This window comes from Tachypleus tridentatus, chromosome 1 (genome assembly GCF_004210375.1).
Source record: "Tachypleus tridentatus isolate NWPU-2018 chromosome 1, ASM421037v1, whole genome shotgun sequence".
Taxonomy (NCBI): domain Eukaryota; kingdom Metazoa; phylum Arthropoda; class Merostomata; order Xiphosura; family Limulidae; genus Tachypleus; species Tachypleus tridentatus.
This window is the reverse complement of record NC_134825.1, coordinates 134,552,682-134,577,135: the sequence shown is the minus strand read 5'-3', so window position 1 is coordinate 134,577,135 and position 24,454 is coordinate 134,552,682. Positions and strand designations below refer to the sequence as shown.

At 30.6% G+C, this 24,454-nt stretch overlaps 1 pseudogene across 1 annotated transcript in view; it reads right to left on the bottom strand.

Annotated features, from left to right (window-relative positions):
* Positions 1–24,454, bottom strand: part of LOC143224816 (sorting nexin lst-4-like) — a 76,449-nt pseudogene that overhangs the window by 30,002 nt on the left and 21,993 nt on the right. Inside the window, exons 4-8 of the transcript XR_013013459.1 lie at positions 20,981–21,145; positions 18,127–18,278; positions 16,508–16,598; positions 13,872–13,998; positions 8,968–9,082 (exon numbers count right to left, since the gene is read on the bottom strand). The product of XR_013013459.1 is annotated as a sorting nexin lst-4-like (transcript). The remainder of the gene's footprint in view (positions 1–8,967; positions 9,083–13,871; positions 13,999–16,507; positions 16,599–18,126; positions 18,279–20,980; positions 21,146–24,454) is intronic.

The following is a 24,454-nucleotide window of genomic DNA, read 5'->3' as shown; positions in this document are numbered from 1 at the left end:
TATTGAAAAGAGAAACGTTGTGATCAGAGAGCATACGCTCTACAGAGTGACCCCTCCTATCAATATCAGCACTTCCCCAGAGGGGATGATGTCCATTAAAGTTCCCCAGGATGAAAAAGGGAGATGGCAACTCTGAGAGCATAAAGGTCTGATTGATCATATGTCTCTTCAGGTGGCAGGTAGAGTGAACAAACAGTGATGGTATGACCCAAGGAAACACAGATGGCTACAGCCTCCAAAGATGTGTCAAGTGGCAAAGACAAGGTGGGCACATGTTGATCAACCAACAGTGCCACCCCTCCATGCACTCATCCATCACACAGCCTGTCATTTCTGTATAAAGAAAAAAGTGACAGTATCGACAAGTTTCAGAAATGTTTCTTGTAAGGAAAGACAAAGAGGATGGTAGGAAGCAATCAGTGTTTTGATGTCATCCAGATTAGAATGTAAACCTCAACAGTTCCACTGTATTAGGGTGGCCATTTTTATTTACGTGTAGGTGAAGTGGGTGGAGAACCCTTCTGTTTATGATCATGTCTTTTTTCCTTAATGTCCTTATTCAAGGGAGGTTTTATTGACCTCCATGGATCCTGCTCTGGGTCGATTGGGCAGGTCTTTGCTGTTAGAAGGGGATTCAAGAGACTGAGGATGTGAGTGAATGATTATTTTGCATCTTGGGGTGGGAGAAGAAGATGTATCTGAGGAAATGCCAGTACCTGGAACCGAAGGATGTGAATCTTGGGGTTTGATGGAATGTATATAAGGACAGAGATAGGTGTTGAAGTTGATTCATCAATTTTTTTACCAAGTAGGTCAAAAGACTTTTCATTTGTTTGGAGAACGATTCTTTAGGAGGCACAGAGAGATCTGTCTGCACACCTACAGTAGCTGTGGAACGAAGTGCAGCACCATACGTCTGAAATGATGTGGTGGACAGCAATTTTCGAGCCTCAGGATAAGCAATGTTATGAATCATTTTCAAACGCTGCACCTCTTTTTCTTCTAACCATTTAGGGCAAGAACAAAAGTAGGACAGGTGAGAGCCATTGCAATTGATGCAATGAGGATCCGGTAAGTTTGTAAAACGTTTATATATAAATCATTTGTAATAATGATTATTACAACTTGTATTGCTGTTTATATATTAACATATACTCGTATTAAGAAAGAAAATTGTGTGTATCAATCTTGTTGGCAAATGTCATAAATGTGATACAAATCAACATTCAATTAACTTTTAAGTTAAAATTTCCAGCTATTTGAAATTGTAAAAGGTAATGTATGTAACTTAATAAATTGGAGACTCGTCCAAAATAAATCTTAGTATGTACCAAATGAAATTTAAACATCACTAACTTCATTTTTAATGCAAATTGACTTAATTATTCCCTTCAGTTTTAAAAACAGTACATTTCGGATAATGTAAGTTATGATTTCTTGGCAAAATCAAAAGCATACTTTATTATCATCATTCATCAAATTTATAATTAGTAAATTACTCACAATTAGTAAACCACATTAACTTATAATACTTTACAGTAGTCTTCACTACTATTTATTAAAAGATCTGAACATTAGTTCTAGTTTTTAACTGTATCACTGATTAACCTTTTCACAATGGTCTTGTGCAGTTTGCAGGAAACTTGAGTGGAGAATGATGTATGTACAAAAATACATATGGAAATTGAGATTGCTTTGAGTTTCTTCAAGAACCTGGTAATTTTTGATTAAAGATTATAAATATCTGTTCCACAAATAACGACTATTTTAATTTTGTCTTTCTATTAACACTGTTATCTACTTATTGTAGTTACTTGCATTCAAACTCTCAATATTTTGAAAGCAAGATGATTTTCTTTTCAGTTATTTTCTACGCCTTACAGTTTGAGTTTTACTTGTATAACCTATAGAATTTCATAAATAAACATTAAAAGTTTTTAAGGTAAATGTTCATATTTTACTTTTCGTTTTCTCTACCACATTATTAACTGTAGATGTTTTCACCAACATACAGTGTAATGAAATCTGTAAAATTAAGAATATCTTAAAAGATTTTTTGGTGATATTTGTAATTTCATGTCTTTATTCTTCACATCTATTTATTTTTAATGCTTTATTTTTATTTCCTGTCCTTTACTGTTTATTATACATCTCAACATAAGTCAACAATGCCCTCAGGGAGAGATATGTAAGCTGTTGGCAAAATTATCTTACACCTGTAAAAGTTTGTAAGCCTTGAGAACTGGGGCAATGTTTGAGATAAAAATATATGTAAACCTATTAATAACACGGTTAAAACAAATATATATATATTACATAATTAACTAGGATATAAAAGTAAAACCTAAATTCAATTTAACAGTCTCTATAACATATTTAGGTAAGAAACAACTATAAGTGTTATCATGGACAAAGCAACCAACAATACTACTTACAGTTAGGCCTATTTGATGACAATAATTGAGCACCAATTTCAAAAGAACTATTGTTTGATTATAATGCAACATTAGCTCTTTCTAATGACTATATGCACATATATCAACTAACAACATGTTACTTGTAAAGGTGATTGTGTTACGTGCCAGGGGTTGGAAAATTTCTCTAGTTTCAACAGAACTCAGTCAGAGAGCTTTGTAACAAATGTGTCAGAAAGGCAAATAAGCATACTTATTGCCTAAACACACATCTACATGACTGGGATTCAAGACAGTGCAAAAATTGAGATTTTTCATACCTTGTGGGCCACATGACAACAAACCAGAAGTTTACATACATTTTAATGGATTTTTTTTAAACAAAGGAATTAAAACTTAGACAGCATAAAACTTCCAATTATAAAATACATTATAACACTCATTTAATTGACATAAATTAGTAACAAAATCATTTAATTAAATTTTGAAAGTAACTCGGTGACTTTCATAGAAAGATATTTAAAGAAGTATTCATTGTGAAAGGGTTACTGAGCTTTCCAGTTAAACATAAAGTTGCACAATGGGCTATATGTGCTCTGCACACTATGGGTATCAAAATCTGGTTTTCAGCATTGTAAGTTTGCAGACATATTGCTAGGAGCTTACTGATAAATCATGCATTACTATTCATCATAAATAAATGTATAAAAAATCAAATACAAAAGTTAATAAAAAAATGACAATTGAAAACAGACTTCAGGAATAAAGAGATAAACATACTTGACTACAAGTTTCAATGGTAATAATGATGTAATGGCATGCTTGCTCATAATACAACTCTGAAAAGGTAAAAAGCCACACAAAACAAAGCTGCTGACAATGTTAGACATGCAAAATTATCTGAAATACTACTTCAGATGAGTGGCCATATCATATGTCTGCTACAATTCCATTACATAGATCAAGTAGAAGTGGTATGGTGGAACAGAGAACACATTAGTGCATCTGAAATACTTCAAATATGTTAAAAATGCATTATGCCATTCATCTGTTCAGTTCTTGTACTGAAATCATCATAACAGAAGAAACTGCTACAAGGAGTATACATTCATTATGTTTATGATATGTGCCATCTCTAAACAATAAGCAGAAGATCTAATAAAGAAAGTAAATACTATTTGAGAATAGAAAATTAAAACTAAATACCATGAAGACTAAATTGCTTGCAACAGGAGATTTTTCACCCAATAACTACAATCTCTTAAGACACCAGAGCCATCCAAAAACATAGTTCAATTTAAATATCTAGGTGTTGGTAATTGTTCAGAGATCCATGCATGTTTAATCCACATTTAAAAAGGCAGCCATCAAATAAAATCTGAAAATCCACTTATAAATAATATTCTTGTATGGATAGTAACAGAACATATGGTGCTAAAGAATACATACTAAAACAGCAGATGAAAAGAGAATTACGAATCTTGAATGTGCTTTTACTAGCAAATGTTAGGCTTTAACTGGACTCTTCACTCTTACAATAAAAAATGATACATTGTATTTTTCTTGACTAGAAACTGATATACTTAACTATAGTTATAACTATTATCAAGCCACAGTACTGTGTAATGTAGCCAAAACATCCTGTGGGTCACAGTATGTTACAAGCAGGAGTGATGGTTTAGCAATTTTAAACTTTCTGTAGCTTGAACTACGATAATCCAAGTTATCTACTGAATCCTTACATCACACACCAAATTTTAAGGTAATCCATCCATTAAGAAATACACATGTTAAAAAATATCAAATTTTTATTTAATTTCTTCCTTTTTTTTTCTCTTCACAACAGAAGTATCAAAAGAATAGTTTATAGAAAAACAATTTTTGCATAGGTTTTCAAGTTTGACACACTGATAGGTCTTTATACCCCACAACTGTGTGTCAGATTTGGTCTAAATACAAGTGTGCAAAATTATACAAAACAGCACACATTCAATTTTAAATATTTTTGTGCTTGCCTAGGCAAAAGTCATGTGAGCTATCAGAGATATGTTCACTACAGCTTCAATCAAGAATAGAAGTAGACAATTTCTATTTTTTTTATCAATTGTGTTAAAGACAGTTGATTTAGAATCATACAGGTGAACAGTTATTATCTGCTATCCATCCCCAACTTCTTAACACAAATTTGCTAACTTTTATGAACTTCTCCTTATAAAAGAGCATTTAGTATCACATGTTATTAACTTAGGCAATTAGCATAAATAATGATGCTTGATGCTGCTGTACTGAGTACATGTGAGTTACGAAAATAAATTTCTAATCTAGTTTGTGTGACATTTTCATAAAGGAAGTTATTAACACTATTTTAAAGAGAAAAACTACCACCATATACTTTAAAGAATACGGTTCTGTAAAGTATATTTTTGTTCCAAGTAATAACGAATGAATGAATATCTACTGTGAAATTATTACAATGCTATAAGTGTAGTTACTAGTTTAGTCAGCAATTTTTATTTCATTCCTTTAAGTTGGGCACTCAATCCCTTTTTGGCCACACCTCTTTTTCACACCTAAGGTGTTTGTAATTAGATAACTTATAAAATAACTGATTATAGTCTTTTCTAGTAACACCAATAAAATGTCAGATTTTTACTGATAAAACTCACAAAAAAAGCTAGGACCCATGTAACAGAGGATACATTCTTAATTTCCATTTGCCAGTTTTCCATACAGAAATAAAATAAAGGAATAGCAACAGAAATAAAAAATGAAAAATAACAGAAATAGAAATTAGGAGAGCGAGATGCTGGTGCACAAGCCTACAACGTCACACATCTATATTACCCTTTGCTGCCTGCAGACAGTTGTGGGAAGGTGACTACTCTCCAAAGAAAAGAAAAAATAAATAAAAATTAAATGAATACATATATTAGCAATGACAAAGAGATATGCTTAACTCTAGTCTACACTGACCTAAAGAAAATCGGTTCAGACTTCAGTAGTAACACTAAGAAAATTAAATACTTGATTACAGACTTTATTAGATACACTAACAGAACCGTATTTCACTCTAATTTGTGTTAGCAACACTAATAAAATAATATGCCTGAATCTACTCATCATTACATCAAAATATTCTATTCTTACCATTACCTTGAAGATATCTATTTAATTTCTTATACTTCTAGCATTACGATGGTATGAATTAAGCCTATCTTTATAACTACTTTTATACTGATTTCTAATGCTAAACTTTCCTCCCAATCTCAAATGTTGTTGGATTTAGTTTATCTTTGCCCACATCACTATACAGTCCTACTTTAAAATTTCCTTTCCAGCTGAATTAATAGCCCTTGCAAACATGCCAGACCCTTTCCTACTTAAGTGTAAACTATCTCTTCCAAAATGTTCCCTCTTCCCACTGAACTGATCCCACAAGTTCAACCAGCTAATCTGGTTTTCAACCATATTTTCTGGTTAATAAGCCGAGGCCAATTTTCAGCTCTGAAAATGAGGGTTTTTGCTTATTACCGCCCAATAAGCCCGAAGCCATTTTTCAGAAGTGACAAGTTTCTTCAAAATGATTTCTTAGTCTCGTTTCAGCGTCAGCATGCATGTTGTGTGTGATCATTGGCGTTCTGTAGTAAAGCAGAACGTGTCATATTGAGACAGAGATGGAATCAATATGTCATTCGTTATTGGCTCCGCTCACTGTAATTAGGCGAGTGTAATTAATTCAAAAGAAAAACATTTCCTAAGAAGAAGAAATTTCCGAAAGGAGTGATCGGCCAATAAGCCGACCCCCAGAAATCAGGTCCAAAATTTAGGGCCAGAAATTCGGCTTATTAGGCGGAAAATACGGTATTAATTTCAGCCTCACATTTAGCTCTAGTGACCCACTCAAAATTGCATCTCTACAATTAATTCTTGATGGTATGCCTGATATAATTAATTTGTGACTTTTATTTTTTAAGTGTTTTATCAACCATTGTAATTATTAATAAGCTCCTGTGACATGCTCTTTCCTATATCATTAGCCCCTAATGTGCACAACAAAAATTGCATTACTGCCAGTCCCCTTCTTTATATCTCTTGCTCTCAGTTATGTCTTTCATCTGATCCTACAATAGCATAATCTAACTTTTCTCCATATTTATCCTTCAAACTATTCTATCCACATGCCATGTCAAGGAATCACCTATAAGTATAAATTCTTAAGTCCATAATCCATATCCTTCTCTATTCCTTTTGCTTTACCTCCCTCCAACAGTTCCTCATATACATAAGTCAAAAGCTGAAATCTGTTGCTCAGCAGAATAAGATCTTTACAATTAAGTTCACTACTTTTAGACCTAATACTATCACTTCTAACTTTTTGAATGTCATTGGTAATCTTAGCTGATGCCTCCTTTACATGTAAAAACTTAAGCTCCTTATGAAGTCCTGCTGCCTTTTCCCACAATCTGTATTTCTCATTAACTATTTCTTCAGCTTTAGTTAGAACAGTCTCCAATGTTTTTCTCTAACTTGCAAATTCTATGTAGTAGTGAGAATGCTCAATTTATATCTTCTTCAAAAGTACATAGCAGTCTAGAGTTTTCATATAAAACCAATTCATTATACCTAACAAACTGGGAATGCTTAACTCAAAATTATTTTATTATTTGTAGAATTAATATAAACACTCATAGTATGATGGAGTACCAGCAGCCAAGTTTTTAGACAATAATCAGTGATGTCGAGAAACCCACTTGTCAGGTGAACCTGATGATGACCGAAGAAGGTCGAAACGTTGTTCGCTCTTCTACGTAAAATATTTTCTCAACCCAAACGAGCCATTTTTGCATATAAATTTTTAGACAATAGTTATTAAATAAAACAATGCATGTCTTACAATTTCACTGCAAGTTTAATTATATTTTTTCACTCTACTTTCTATAGATAAATGTAATGAAATCAAATGACATTAAAAAATCTAACATTATAAGAACTTAGCTTTCTAACATCTTCTCTTTTCAAACAGTTTCCTCTATTAAATAGAAACAGACGTATCCTGTTACAAGGCTTAAGCTATTAAGGATAAACAACTGTAGTTTTATGTTACAATAAACAGTCATTCTAAAAACGACAAAAAGGTGTAATTTAGATTTTTACGGTAGTTACACAATTGGTCAAACCAATCACCCAGACAGTCAGAGAAAATAATAGATAAAATGGAAGGTTTTACTGAAAAAATAAAATAAAAATCTATTTACAAGGTTTTAAAGAGCATACAAATGAAATTTAAAATTTTTGCACATGAAGAAAAGTACTCTTCATCTTGACCTGAAGAATGCTTTGCACTTCAACACTCAACACTTTGACCCCATATATTCATGGAGAAAATTTTTTATCAAAAAACTTTATTAAGAATTCTGACTTTTTTTTTACTAATAATCACTCTTAATGATTATTAAAAAACTTACAAATTTTTTTAAAGTTACAAAAAAAATAAATAGAAGTCATAGTATGGAAACTAATAGTCAATTTGGGGTTATGAAATCAACCAATTCAACTGAGCCTGTAGTGAGAGTGTTAATATACATTGAGTACTTTCACAGTTGTAGCATGTGCACCTTCATAGTTTCATAGGAGTTACAAGGTCATGTAATATATGAGCAAGTGCTGATGGGGTTAAAAAAAAGTATCCTTAATGTTTGTTTCAGAAAAAAAATGTCTTGTAAGATGTTGAAAAGTGTACAAGACAAACTGTGAGAGAAAACTATATATATAAAAAAAGAGGAATTTTCTTTTAGCCAAATGAAAATACTTTCATTAAGTTTTGTTAGTGTATTTTGATTAATTATGAAATATTATTTTGATTAATTATTTCTATTGCAAAAAGGAAAACAATTAAGTGATATCAATGATAGCTTTTGCCACAGATCTTTTTTGTTCATGGACTCTGAATTGCTAGAAGACAAACTGCTCACCACATCAGGGTTATGATTTGTCACAGGTCTCTGTCTGGATGATCCCGATATTCCAAGTTGTTCCATATTTCCATGTTTTTAAATACCATTAAGGATAAAATATATCCTTGTTATGAGAATCTAATCCCCTACCTGAACACATCTTTATGACATGAATGTGTGAATATTTCATGCGGGAAAGTGCTGTTATATTCCATGCCTAAAATCAATCAAATGTTGATGTTATCACATCACCTGTGAAATGCTAAGCAATATCAAAATGTAGTTTTGATGTGCACCATTCCATCATAACATTACACTGGCTGTAGTTATAACATGACTTATTGGTTTGAATATTAAAATTAACACACTGAATCTTCTATATAGTCAGAGATGAATTTCACAGGTACATTTTTCATATAGGATAGATAAGCCTACATAAATGTATATAATCATATAACAACTTTTAATTTAACAGGAGGAATATCACAGGATGTACACTTATCACTTCTTCAGAATAATAGATTACTTTATTTCATCAGAAAATTGAATTTTTGTGGTATATCCACCATTTATGGAGAAAGCAAAGTTAATCAAATTACCTGAAACCTGTTTATCTGGCAGTGGTGGTATAGGAATTGGAGTGAATTTAGCTTCCAACCGCTCATGAAGCCAGTCAAAATGTTTGTATCTCCTACTAACTTGTATATTGTTAAACTGCCAATCAGACAAAAATATAAATAAACTGATGGAAACAATTTGAAAGCGAGTAAATATACAATCTCTTTCTTATTTATATAGTACTGTAATGTAAATATCATAATCAAACCTTGAACAATTAAGGTGTAGAAAAACAGAGGTAAGAACAGAGCTTAATTACCAACTTATCATACCTGATGTCCTTTTATAATTGATGCATTCTACTAGATTCACAACAAGTAAACATCCTGGACAATATAGTGTGTTATATATGTAACAGAGATGAAAATCTTTAAGAAACAAATTACGAGGATAAATTATGCTGCTTTAAAACAAGGTTACATCTTTTTTTGGCTCTCTTATTTTATTCTTAGGTTTAAGACCTCTAAGCAGCTCACAAACATACCCCATGTTAATTTTAGTGGCTAAGGAATATTAAATTAAAAATCATCATCTTCACTTCTGATATTACAACTATACAAAGTCCAAAACCAAAGCATCGCACATAAATTCAGACAAATAATAAAACTGGGCTACAAACTAAATTGCAGAAGAGTAATAAACAGACCACAAGTGACATTATGGATACATCAGCTTATAAAATTTTACCTCTATTCAAAGACAAGAAAAATTTAAATTAAGCTTAATGACTCACAAAATATATACATCATAAAATGTTGCTGAAATTTGGAAATACTATAAGAAAAGCTACATATACTGAAATTTTGAAAACAATGTACAATGAAAAATATTTTAATGCTCAGTTTAATTACACCATGTCTGTTTTGGAACAAACCATATGTACATTACCTTTTCTAACTAGAGATCATGTGTTCTAAAGTACATGGGAACTTGATATTCTTTGGGTGGCGTATGTTCTTTATATACTTAATATTCAAGATGGTTGGTTGGGTAAGTTTATATAACAACTTTTTCTGAAAATTTGGGAGAAAATCAAGTTTTTTTTCCTTGTTTAATAGTGCTAATTTTTAACTAGTTTTAATTACAAATTCATATGTTATAAAACAATAATTATTTTCAACACATTTTTAAAAATGAGAGTGTTCCCTCCTCAAAATTAGAATAAGATACAAATTACTTACTATACAAGTTAAAAATAAAATATCAATGATGTTGTGAACAGTCTCGTAAACTCAACACATTCTGACATATTTTACTGTATAATCCTCAGGAGTGCAATGTTTTGCAAGAATAACACTTATACAAAAAAACATTGCACTCCTGGGGATGGCACAGTAAAAATACATCAAAATGTAAATGTGTGAAACTGTTTCCAGTCTCGTTGGGTTTTTGGTTTTTACCCGGTACATTAAGTTGTTTGTATTTTATTTTAATTTTGAGAATGAGAACAACTGCATTTTTAGAAGTGTGTAAAAAATAGTCATTGCTTTTGAAAATGGTAGTCTTAACACCAAACAATACATAAACACCAATGAGCTTTTATACATTTTAAATTTTCATAACACTGTTCATATTAGTGTGTGATAATTATAGGGTTGAAGTACAACCTCAAAAGATAAGCATTACTTATCAACTCCCAAAACACACACACACACAGATTTACTTAGATTATTTATTTATTCTGTTATTCAGTAACTAATCTTTGCATTCACAGTTTAAAAGATGTTTTGCCTAAAGTTTGTTTTGTCATCACAGGTGCAAGCTATGACAACACAAGTGACATATTTTCACTTGAGTGATGAGGAGAGGCTATGATATTATAGTATTTATGCAAGAATTTTCATAATATACACTAAAAAATAAAATGCAAGTGCAGCAAACTACAACATAAACCTTTCCTTTCCAAGGTTCTGTCAACTTCTGAAAACAGTGTCATTATAACATTTGACAACTTTTACATGTTATTCCACACACTAAGCTTATACTAACAATTGCCTTTGACAGGTACACATTTAGATATCATTTATAATTTGCTATTTCTAGCCTAAAAGTCACATTTGATTCACAAATTGTAGCAATATTTGTGTATTATTACCAAATTACTACTACATATGCTCAGAACTTTACCCAGGCAAATGAAGGTGCTCTTCACATCAGTATCTGTAGGCCAAAAACCACAAATTTCTAGACTGACATAAGCATTATTGTGAAACAAGTGGAATTTCTTTTGAGGTTCTCTTTTCTAGTGATTAAACTGAAATAGTTACACCAATCACAACATAGCTGTTAGAAGAAACAAAACAAAAACCAAGGGTTTAGTAGTCCATCAGATTCTGTGGCTCAGTTTCTATCAAGTTCTAGATGATATCTTTAATATACTAGACTTGCTACTCATATACTTCAACATTACCACAGGTTACAGAAGAAAATTAGTCAATATTTCTTTATTTGAATGGTGGATATAATGTAGCTAGTTTATGACACTTAACCCCTTTTTTGAGAAATGGGATATGGATATTGACAGTATATCTAACTGCCACACCAACAATATTCAAATGTCTATCACATTTAATATGCAAGTCAACACAGGATGCATACAGAGCTTTAAAAATAAATTTCCTGACTTTTACCAAGTTTGCCCTGGCCACTTACATTGTACAAATAAACAAAACACTTTTCAAAAAAGAAGGCAAACATAGGAATTACTAATTTCAATCTTTCCAAAATAATGCAAACAAGATTGTAGGGATAACATTTACTCCATCCATACATAATAGCACACACAAAAATTAACATAGAGTAATATAATTATTCAATTAAAATTGAGTTTATCTTACTTACGTCTGTTAACATTCTGCCAAACCATGCATGTTTCATCCTGTACTTATTAAACTGTTTTAAAAAAAACCACCAATTTTCTCTAAGAAAACTAATCTAAAGAGGTTACAATAACAACATTTACAGTAGAATTGTTGTTTTTTTTTGTTAATTACTACTTATTAATAATACTTACAAAAGCAGATACTCACTCCATTTGAAACTGTCATATTAGTGAAATTGCTTAATACCATTGTTTTGATTTTTAAGTTATGTTATAAAAAGCAGCAGAAAAAAGAAGAATGAGAAATTCAAACCTTTTGCTATAACAATGAGATATTCTCAGAATTTTTCATTCAGTCGTTACATAAATACTGTTATAAAACAAAATACTATGTAGTATTGTAAAGTACTGATGATTTATTGAGAAGATATTTAAAATACCATTGCAATGAACAATCCAACCCATCCCTACATAGGCAGTGCTACAACTAGTCTGATAAAAATATTGGAAATTATGCTTGGAAATCATTACATTATCTACTTTAAAGGAATCATGCTGGTTAAGTACTAGACACAATAGTTAGCCAATAGATTTATGTTTGTGATTATTGGCTGAAACAATCAACAGCTAAAAAAATGTTAAGAAATATATTTCTTGTTTTTCATGCATGTTCTATATTTGTTATTATAAAAGTATTTAAAATGTAGAAATTAGAAATTTATTGGGTAACAAAGTAAAATAAACAAAAAATACATAATCTTTTCATGAGATATGTTTGTGAGAAGCTTATGTACTGTGTTATTTGACAGAGTGGTGTTAGCTATGCATTCATCGAGTGATTTACAACTTGTGTGGTGGGATTATTTAGACAAAGAACAATGAAACAAAATATTTATGTAAAAACAGTAATACACTGTTATGACATTTAAGCTACTTAGAATAAACAAATGTAGTTTCCTGTTACAACTTGATGCTATTCTAGAAAGAAAAAAGATAATTTAAATTAATTTCATTCTTTTTTTATGGTAGTTATAAAATTATTGAAATTGATTGAAAAATATTTAAAATTTATTTAGTAAGTTTTAGTGATTATACAAATAAAAGTTAATAGTTTCAGATGAAGATTAAATTTTTAATTTAAACATGAAAGTCATTTTGCACTTAAAGCAGTCAACACTTTACTCAAAATATTGAAGGATGAATTTGTGTGAAAATACTTCATTAAAAATTCTAAATTTTGTATAAAAGACTCAATGTCTACTGGAAGCTTGCAAAATTTCATGAAAATACATAAAACATATTAAACATTATAGTACATGAACTGTAAAGGTCAATTTAAGGCCACATACTTAGCCAAATTGACTGAGTAGGAAAGTTAACAAAATAATAAACAAGTTGATTGAAAAGCTTCCAGAAATACCTCAAAATCAATGACAGTTTTCAATATAATGATGGTTAACATGTTTGTCAAGTCCATGATGTAGCTTTATTGGACTTTTGTGCAAATGATCTGTCAAAATGTGGTTTTTTGAAGCTGATATTAATGTGGAAAGTATATCATGGTGTTTAGGCTAAATATTATCTCACCACACTTTGCAGAAGTTGGTTATAATGAGAAATGTATTGAAAAGTTGTTTTGTGTGACAAACAAGGATGACATTGCTCTTGCAAAAAATTATTTGCCTCAGTATAAGCACCTACATTTATCTGCCCAAGAAGTATTATTTCTATGTTGGTAATAATCTAGAATTCAATCCTAGATGGTTGGTTGGTGGGTTTTTTGTTTTTGTTTTTTAATGGATGCCTGGGACAAGGAAACAATGTGAAAGTAAAAAGAATTACAAAGAATTAAAGTTAGTTTGTAAAAAATGTTCAATAAAAAATAAAGAAATGCAAAATTACAGATATATAGAACAAAACATTAGTTATTTAAAAATTCAAAAATAAGCAATGTTGAGAGTTCTTCCTGCACGAAAATAATCTTAAGTAATATAAAGATTGTTAATAATTATGTTCACAAGTTATCATAAAATGTATAGAAACAAAAGTATTACATATACATACTGATGGTGTGATTTGGTAAGCAATAAAGCTTTTTTAGACCTTTGAGTTTGGTTTCTTTTTTTGGAGATGTAACAGAACAGGTATAAATGTTAGAAGAAGGTGCCCACATTATTTCTCCATCTACATCCTGCAAATATACAGAACAACTTCCAGAATTAAATCATACATGTTCAGATTTGACATACAGCATAAATATCATAGTTTAGTACAGCTATTAAAACTCAAGTAAACATGTGGGTTTCTTAATAAAGAAAAAAAGATGAATTTTACTGACTCAATTTGTTATCCAGTGCACATGTTTACTACTGTTTAATTTGTAATTGTTTGAAAAGGTATGCTGTGACATGTACCAATACACAAAAATAATAAACTACACATTATTAGATTAGCTCTTATAAAATGCTTAATGAAATAAAAAACCAAAACTGTTTGTTTTCTTAGTGAATGGGAAAAGGGAATCTTTGTTTTACAAAGTATCTATTTCACATACATAACATTTTCTATACAAAGCTTATAACTAAATCAGTGGTTGCTCTCACCACACTAGTTTCTGTGTACGTACTTTCCAAATTTAATAATATTAGATATGCCTCTGAAAAGTTCTAACTATAAAAATATATTCTAAAGGAATATAAAAATTACCCAAAGTATTAATATTTGCACAAAAATAGAAAATTTACAGAAATATAAATCTACAGATACAGATTCTAAAAATAGAAAGTTTGACTATTTCTACAATATAAATGCAGTCTTTGTAATTGTAAAACATGTTTTTGAATGTGTGTGCGACAGAAACTGACCAGATATGCAACACCTGCTTTAGTTTATCTACATTTGCAATACCTATCTGAAAATTATAAATCTTTAACTACTAATTAACCACCTAAAAAATTAACAGTTTTTATGTTACTAAAAGCTATTTAACTTTAAATAAGATACAGACACTTCATTGTGTTACATCTTATGTTTCATGGTTTTCATTTGCTCATAATTTACTTCAGCCCTCTTACTACTGTCACAGCATTTTGGAGTTGCATTCCAAATTTAATTGTTACTTTATTATCATGAATAAACATGGCATCAAAATATAGTTATCAGGTAAAATTTTGATTTTACGTAGGTTTTACATTCTTCGTTTTATAAGGAAATATTTTAAAATATCCTCAATTTTCCCTGATATGAAAATTGCAACATTTGCTTTCTAGGTCTTTGGCCATAAACAACATTTTTAACAAACATATATTCCATTTTAAAATGAGGTATTTTGAGGTATCTTCAGGAAAAAATGAAATGAGACAGGTCTCCAAAGTCGATATACTTTTGAAACCACAAAGAGATAGGAGTAAAAACACAGAGAAGTGCGACAGACAATATACAGATAAAATATTTCTTGATCCATAATTTATGAGTGACTGGATTGGAAAAAGGGAAGAAAATATATTAAGACCAAACTGAAGGATCTTATGAAACAAAGGTTCACAGCACCAATGATTGCACAGACAAACCAATGATTTGAGACAACACTCTCCAACAATCCATGTGTTAGCCAGAACAAACAAAAGAGATTGAGTGAACTGAAAAGATACACCTTGCTTATGCCATATGGTAGGGTGAAACAGAACATGTAGCATTGACTGATGTTAATTATAAATTGACCAAAGATCGGTGAGTGGATATAAATTACCAACTGATTGTTTGGAAAGAAATGACTTTTCCAGAACTGAATCATCCAACATGATATTAGGCATAAGAGAAATTAGTTCCAGATTTAAAATGAAACATTCCTGGGAAAAACAATCAGAATCTTATTCAGAATTGTGGTTAGCTGACAAATTCTGCCTGAACACAAAAGCAGGTATTCTACGAATTAGAATTCATAGGAATGTGAGAATTAATATTCCCAATACCATGAAGAAGCTGTAGAATATCTGATACTGGAAGAAGAATTTGAAGCAAAAATTAAAGATGAAATCACAATTCATAGTGAGAAAAGTTAACAGTACAACTGTTAACAATAAAGTCTAATCTACAGGAGAAAACAAAGCTTATACAAATTCAGATACATGCATAATTCATTATTTAGAATGTGAGAGTGGATAATTTTGGGGAGTTGATATATGCTCTGCAATGTCAAAGATATTCAAAACTTTTGATTTACACAACTGTTGATGGCATGAGAGCATCTAAACAACAAAAGGCTTTCATTATTTAAGAGACAAGTCTAATTGAAAACTGCTATTTTGAAGTAGATCTACAATAATATGAGTAAAAGTATGCAACTGAATACTATCAAAATCACTATACACCTGACAACAAAAAATTAATATAAAGGCAATAAATTAAAATGTTCAAAAATCTGACACCATTGGAAAAAAAATAATTCATTTATCCATAATTATTGCTATTTGGAAGAAGAAGAAGGAAAAAAAAAACATGCCTTAACTTACCAGTATTAGTTTTTGCCTACATCATTACAACTAGTTGGTTTCTTAATGCCATAATAATGACTTGGACATAATATTTCTTTTTTCTTATACTCATATTTTCAATGTACAAATGACAGATCTTCAGCATTTTCAGATTTGTAATTTTGATGATTGCATGTAACATAACTCTTTGGTATGGCATAAACTCACCAATATTTTGATAACAGATTCTGCAGGAACATTTGTTTTAATTTGTCCTAAAATAAAAGATTCACCACCAGACTTCACAAAAGTGGAAAACCTACACAAAGTACAAAAGACAATAAGAATGGTAACAACTTACTAACCAATACAAAAACCAAAACACAATAACTTGGGAGACATGAAATGGGATTAAATAGATAAACTTGTACATAAGACAGTGATGAAACAGAAAACCATTTAATGACTACAGATATATCTCATTCATTAGTTTAATAACTAACTTTCAAACAGCATACATCATTCACAAGTCTTTAATCTTACTGATGTAAATCCAACCAAGGGTGACAAAATCCATAAATAAATATCTTATATACTGGAAAACAGCGATTTAGAACTCAGTAAAACTAACTGGTCTTCACCTTGTGTTTTGATTCCTGAATCTGATGATGTGGTTAGATTCTGTACAGACTTTTGCAAAGTAAATGCTTTGACAAAGACAGATTGAGATTGCTATCCCATTTCAAAAATGGAAGGTTGTATTCATAAAATTAGAAAGGCCTGATATATCATAAAGTGCAACTTGCTGAGAGGATACAGTGCTGTTCCTTTAACTGACAGTGCAAAAGAAATCTCTGCTTTTGTTACTTTGATGAATTATACCAGTGCATTGTAATACTGTTTGGGATTAAAAATTCTCAAACAATTTTTCAGTGAATAATTAATCAATGTCTCAACAATCTGTCAGATGTTGGAATTTATGTCAATGATATTGCAATTTACAATGGCACTTCGGAAGAACATCTATGAGTATTATGTGATGTTTTTGAAAGGCATAATAAGGTCAATCTCACTGTAAATTTGACAAAAAATTACATTTGTAAAGCCAAATTTTATTGCATTGTGAACTATCTAACTCCTAAAAACAATAAAAGTTTGATGAAATGTTTGGGAATAGCTGGTTATAGCATTAAGTTTTGTAAATCTTTTCCTGACATCACTGTACCATTAAAAAACCTTTTAAAGAAAAACCAAATATGCTAATCTACTTTTGAAAAGTAGAAAACTTTATTGTGCTTTTACCCTGTATTGAAGGCACCTGACTTTAATAAGCCTTTCTCATCAACTGTTGATGCAAGCAATTGTGGTGCTGGTGCTATACTCTTACAGTCAGATGATGACAAAGGTATTGAACATTGTTTATTTTCTAAAGAGTTTAACTGCCACCAAAAGAACTATACTACTTTAGAAAAAGAAACATTTGCTTTAATGTTAGCTTTAGACCATTTCAATATGTATGTATTTGCATTCCAACAACCTATTGTCATTTACACTAATAATCCATTGATATTTAACCAAATGAAGAGCAAAAACAGAAGACTTGTTTGTACGATATGTGAAACATTCTCAAAAAATAAAACAGCTTATCTTCCCATTCAAAACTGTTATTGCAGCCTATGTCAGTCATGAGTATCTAAAAATACCACACAAAGTATTCTGATTAGTTGACTTAGTCTATATTACTCAAACTAAGTCGGTGTCAATATTAGGTTTATGTTTTATACAAAACACTATCAGAAAGATTCACATTTTCCATTAAAAATAATTGAATGTTTATAAATAAAAACCTATTCTTGCTCTTTCTGACAGTTCTCTTCCCTGAACCATCTTGACTTGCATGACCAACACTGCTGATGTCTCCAGTGCTGCTGCTCTTCCATTCTAGTTTTGGTACTGCAAGACCAATACCAGATCCTGAACATTGTCCCTGACTCTCAGGCTACAAAAAAGAAAGAAAAAATAATTCACAGTCACACACATTTTTAAAAGTTGTATCCTTTACAGTGCAATTACATTTAACAGACAGAATGTTTACTGATACATGAGAGTTTGTTTTTAATGCTATAACAATCTGAAATCATAGTTAAATATAGAATAATACCTTGATGTTTAATTTTTCAATACTGAATATATATATTGAAATTCATCTTTATGACTTCTATTAGCTACATGCTTTGCTCATATAGTTTCAATACTTAAGACAAAAAGAATTAAAATACGTCTACAGAAAACATACTGTTTTCTACAATCTTGCCATTGGGATGTTCTGACAAGTGATGAAATAGCACCATCATTAACAAGGCATCTATGGAATTATGAGAGAAACCATACAATATAACAGAACCCATGTGAAACTGATGCAATTCAGAAAGGAAAATTACAAAACTGCAATACATTATCCTCGAGCACAAAAAATGCAGACAGTAGTAGGATGCCACCAGTATGGCAATGTATAGATAGAAGTTGACTACAATGAACTTGAACATCACAAAAAATATCAACTCAGACTGAAAAATGAGTAACTAGTGAACCTCAGAGAATCTAGGCATTTATATAGAGGAGAAATATCAGTGACTGGATGCCACTCTCCCATCTTCTCATGTCCAATTATTTAATAAACTTTTTTTAATAAACTAAATTTTTAATAAACTAAAGATTTGTCCATTAATATAATGAGTATTTTTAATAGTCTGTTTGCAAAATAATTTTAAGAATAAAAATACTTTTACTCATCTCAAAAATATCAGATTTCTTTTGCATAATCCATAAAACCTCCAAAATACACTTCAAACTTTCTCTCAGCAACACTTTCTATCTTATCTGTTGTTTCCTCTACCACAACTCAAAATAGAATCAGACAATTTGACTGACCTAGTAATCATCATAAAATATGAATTTGTTTTTTTCTTTTTAGAATTACTTCAAATTGTAACATGAAAATTACATTCATTTATCCTAAGTAACATTAAACTTGTAACAGTATACATCTATTTATAATTAAATTTTACTATTTATCATCCTTATGATTAACTTTTGAGTCATGTCTAACTACTAACTGCAGCATTATATGTTGTAACTCACTCTGAGGCATGCAGCTCATGTTATTGAATTAAATTACCCACATGCTGTTAAGAAAGAGTTAAGGTTCATAATCTTCTTACCTGTTAATAGTTCATTTTACTATTTTATTCCCCTTTGAACCACATCTAACAACTAATCACCACATCAACTCTAAATTACCTAGCAGACTTACAACTCACATTACAGCATTGACAGACAAAGCAGAAGGTGACTGTGAACCTACCTTGTGAACAAGTTTCATTTAATTTTTTCATTACCTTACCAAATATAATTTTTCATCCAACCTAACAAGTCTTTAATTTTCACCTTTTATAACAATAAATAAATAATATACATGAAAAACCAGAAATACAGTACTTAATTTTTCTCTTACTTTTCCTTTAAGATGCTAATTAAAATTTAAGCCTACTTTTTTTCTTAATCGTGATGGTACTCATACAATAAATACTTTTTATTTACTTAATTAATTCACCTAAAACACAAAATAACACATACACAAAACAAATGATGTTCTACAAGTATTATAACTGGCTTTCTAACTAGGACAAGAAAAGCTAAAATTATTTCAATTTGTTGCTTGTTCTGATCACCAAGAAATAAACTTTTAAACCAAAGACAAAATTGACAATATTCTGTACTGAAAAAAATACAGCATTATACATCAAGCAACAGATTAAATCCTTGCCTTTTATTGGTTATAAATGATAACAGTATAAAGCATCAGAGAGAACTGTTGGCAATTTGTGAGAGAGGGGATGTTGCAAGTGGGTCTGATTTTCTAGTTTATAACTTTGTAAACAAATAAAATTGAAGGCTATAAATATTATACTTTGATTTAGTAATATCTATACTATAACGAGTAATTTGTATTTAACTCTGTACTTTAGAGGGGTGGTAAATAAATTAGAGGACAGGAAGACCTAGGGGAATAGATGTCACAATTCTCATAAAAGGGCAGATTAAGGATTTTAAAAAAATGTTTTCTTATAAAATTGTGACATGCACCCTTTGACCTACCCATAGTGAGAAAGTTAATATCAATAAAGATTTATATGGCAAAGGCATTCATTTGTTTTTACATTATACCATTGGCTATCTTGTCCCACTTTTTTTTTGTAAGTGTTTATGTTAGGTCAGTATTGTATACAAACAGGGCTTTGCTTTTCCTTTTTCAGCAGAATCAAAGGCTATTTTTATTAATATTATACTAATCATATTGTCAGTAGTTTCCAAAACATGATACAAGAAGTACTTTATGTAAATGAAATTCCCAATTCTGTAAATCACAAATTTTGAAGAAAAAATATGGCTCAGTATGATGTCATCCACTGTTCAGCTAATGTGAACAAGTGTTATCCTGTCATCCTACAATAGTTATTGAATATCCATTCATGAGCATAAATTACTAAAACCAAGGTAAATTCTGGACACTTCCCTTGAGAAGTAAAGAAATAGACATAGTAACAGTATGGATGATTACAACCGATATGAAAAATCAATAAACATTTTGTATAATTTTCTACATATGTAAACTTTGTTTTGAGTGAAATCTCAAATCACCTGAGAACTAATTGTTGACTCATTATCATCCCATTCATCATCCCACTCATCAACAGGTTCAGGTTCTAACTTCTGGTGTGTCATATATGACAGAGAATCTGTAGCAACATTAGCTTCAAGACCACTAGGAATGCATGGAACTTCTGAAAGTGGGGTTGAAATAACCTGAAAAGTATTTCACTGTTGATCAAATAATGTCAAATTTAAAAAAACAACAAAAACAAATACACACATTTATAACATTTTAGTATAGTGTTTCAAAATATGAGTTCTGGAAGTTCTCCTCCTTATATTCTTTAATAAATTTTAAGCTTGTTATATATACATAAATTACTCTTGTAGTAAATTATATATACATATAAGAATTAGCTTCAAAATTATTGTACCATTTACATTAATTGTCAATGGGTAATCAAAACTGGCACCATCAAACAATAATGAACTTAAAAATACTTCAAAACCTTTATATAAATTCATCATACTTTCCAGCCATAAGCTAAAAATCATGGTGGAGATTGCTTGTGGTAATCTCACCCCAAAGCACTGGAGATATCCCATCTATCATACAAAAATCCAAACACAGATGAGAAACTATTCATCAATCATGAAAATTCAATTAAGAGTGTGGAGCTGAGTGCTTATGGCCACAATGTCTCAACCCCTATTGCCTTTCAATGTCTGTAGCCAGTTGTAGGAAGGTAGTTACCCTTAAAGAGGTATATTAAAGTCAAAGTAGAAAAATTAAGCCACTCCAAAAACACTTCTAATAAACATTACCTGCAATCCTCCACCCTTAAAAGTTCTAAAAATTCCTTAAGCAAAATAACAACCACCATAAAATTCTATTACAATTAACTCCCATCCTCCACCATTTTCTGTAAATAACACTTTGTACAACATATTATCATAACAACAAATTTCATATCCTAAAAACTACAACTCCTAAGTTAAATAAGTATTACATAGTTTTCTTTGTTGTAACATTATTCAAGTATAGCACAGGAAAGTTGAGACAAACCAAGCTACTTGAAGTTAGTCTTTCCAGTTTCAGCTATACTGAATAAAATTTGTGAAATATTAAAGGTAGCTAACTACCTCATTGAGTATTTATGTAGTAGCATGCTTTTAAGACTTATAAAATCTTGCAATTTTTTTTTTTATTTCCCAGTACTTATAACAATTGCTTTCCAGGTTAGTTATGAATAATATAACATCATCCATAAAGAACTTACTTTTACTACAGACAAAAGTTCATCATGATCTTTAGATTATGATCAGAAAGTGCAATGAAGTTATATAAAACATTTTGAAATTCTCTCATAAATATACACACAAAGTAGACTCTCCCTATTAAGGCCACCTTTGGGTCTTACTACAGACTGACCAGTTCATCAATTAACTAGAAAATATTTAAATATCTGCATATTGTACACCCAAATTATTAATAATAATTTATGTTTTGAACATTTTCTATTTTATTGTCTTTATTTTCATCAACATATTTTACAAATTTTAGTCACAGACTATGTGTGCATATATATTTCATTACACACACACACAAAAAAATTTTGAAATGTTTTCTGGACATCATGTAAACAATTTCACTTTGAACAATACCTTCTACATAACTTAAATTGTTCATCATTTTCACAAGTGCTAGGGTTTTAGCGCAAACTCATTCATGTCTGCAATGTACTTTACATTTCCAGCACACTTCTGCATCTGAAGACTGGTCACTGTCGTCTTCTTTTGTTGAGAAGTTCTTATTCCATGTTATCACAGAACTCTTCAATGGTGGGAAAGTTGTCACCTTGGTTGGCATATTCATTGGGGTTGGTGATGACATTGGTAAGGTGGTCTTTATCAAGCTATAGCAGTTGAGCCAAAGCAACATTTTAGTATTTGTCTTTGCTGTTGTCAACTGAGAGGAAATCAATGAAACATTTCACAGAATACTTTGATTCTGTCCTGGATTTTCATTTCATTAATGGCAGAACTGATTCAAACACAAGCATCTAGCACGTTAGCACTTTTCACCAAGTTTGTGAGCAACATACTTTTATCCATGTTTGATAACACTGAGTAGAGCAGATGCTATTTGTTCCTTAGTAGGCTTTGAATGCACAAATGATACATTGGTCAAGAGGTTCTACCACTTACAAGTAGCACAAGCTTTATGTAACTTAATTAGTGTAACATTTGCTTCATGTTACCATGTATTTTGAAACTTTTTATAGCAAAAATTTTAAAAATCATGGTCCAAAAAGACAATGAAATTCAATTAGATATACTATCACAGTAATTTAAGTGACACACACCGAATGTTGTCAAATATTGAAAATGATCATAATCAACAACAACCATACCTGTTAATGTTTATGATGGAAAAAAAAAAAGAAAAAATTAATACCGGCCTCAGGACTGATTTCAATAGTCATACAATGAAATAGGGGAATGGTCACTTAAGGAAATATTTTATAATGGTAAAGACAAGCAACCTGTTGGGACCGAAATATTTTATCTGCAATGGGAAAGTGATTGCTGTAAGGTAGACTGTACAGGGACAGTTTACTATATATAAAAGTTTGTGTTACAAAAAATACAAAAGAAATGAGGATGTTACAGTACGTGAATCAAAGCATGTTACCATTATCATAACACAAAAGCCTTTAGGAAAACAGATGGAACAATAGTTGAAGATTCCTGGAAAGTCACCATAAAACAGCATTGATAAGCAATAGTTATAGAAAAACAAATCAAAACCAAAAAAAAAAGAATTTAAGTCAAAGTTAAAAGCCATATTTTATTTTGTGGTAATTAACTATGTGGAACTGTTTTAAATATTTTTCAGTCACGTAACTATACATGTAAACACAGATTTGCATTTTCTTATTTTGTGTTTCATCATTATATTAGGGTCAATTCTGATTTTATATTTTGCAATTTTAATGCATGAATATTGTTTGTATGTATGTATTTCCTCTCACATACAAATACAGTTTAATTTAATTTTCAGTTTTGTTTGTAGCTGGCCAACACTTTCAGTTTTGATGCATTTAATTTTGTATTTAGTTGCATTTATTTTTAAATTGTTTATAATTTACAAATGTCTCTGCTTTGTTTCATTATTGTTTTATCTGTGCTATTACATTGTTCTTTGAGTTGGATTATGATTTCAATTTAATTTTGTATTTTATCATTTCTTTACCTGTTGGCTGGAGTTTGTGTATACATAATCTTGTTTATTTTCATTTAGGTGTCTTGTATGTTATCTGTGGAAATGATTATCATTCTGTAAATGTTCAATTCAGTTATTACTACAGGTGTCTGAGATGACCCCAAGATAAGGAAATGGAAGGTTTATGCGTTTTTCTTACAGCAAAGCCACTTCGGGCTATCTACTGAGCCCACCGAGGGAAATCGAACCCCTGATTTTAGCATTGTAAGTAGGTCGACTTACCAGGAAATGGAGGA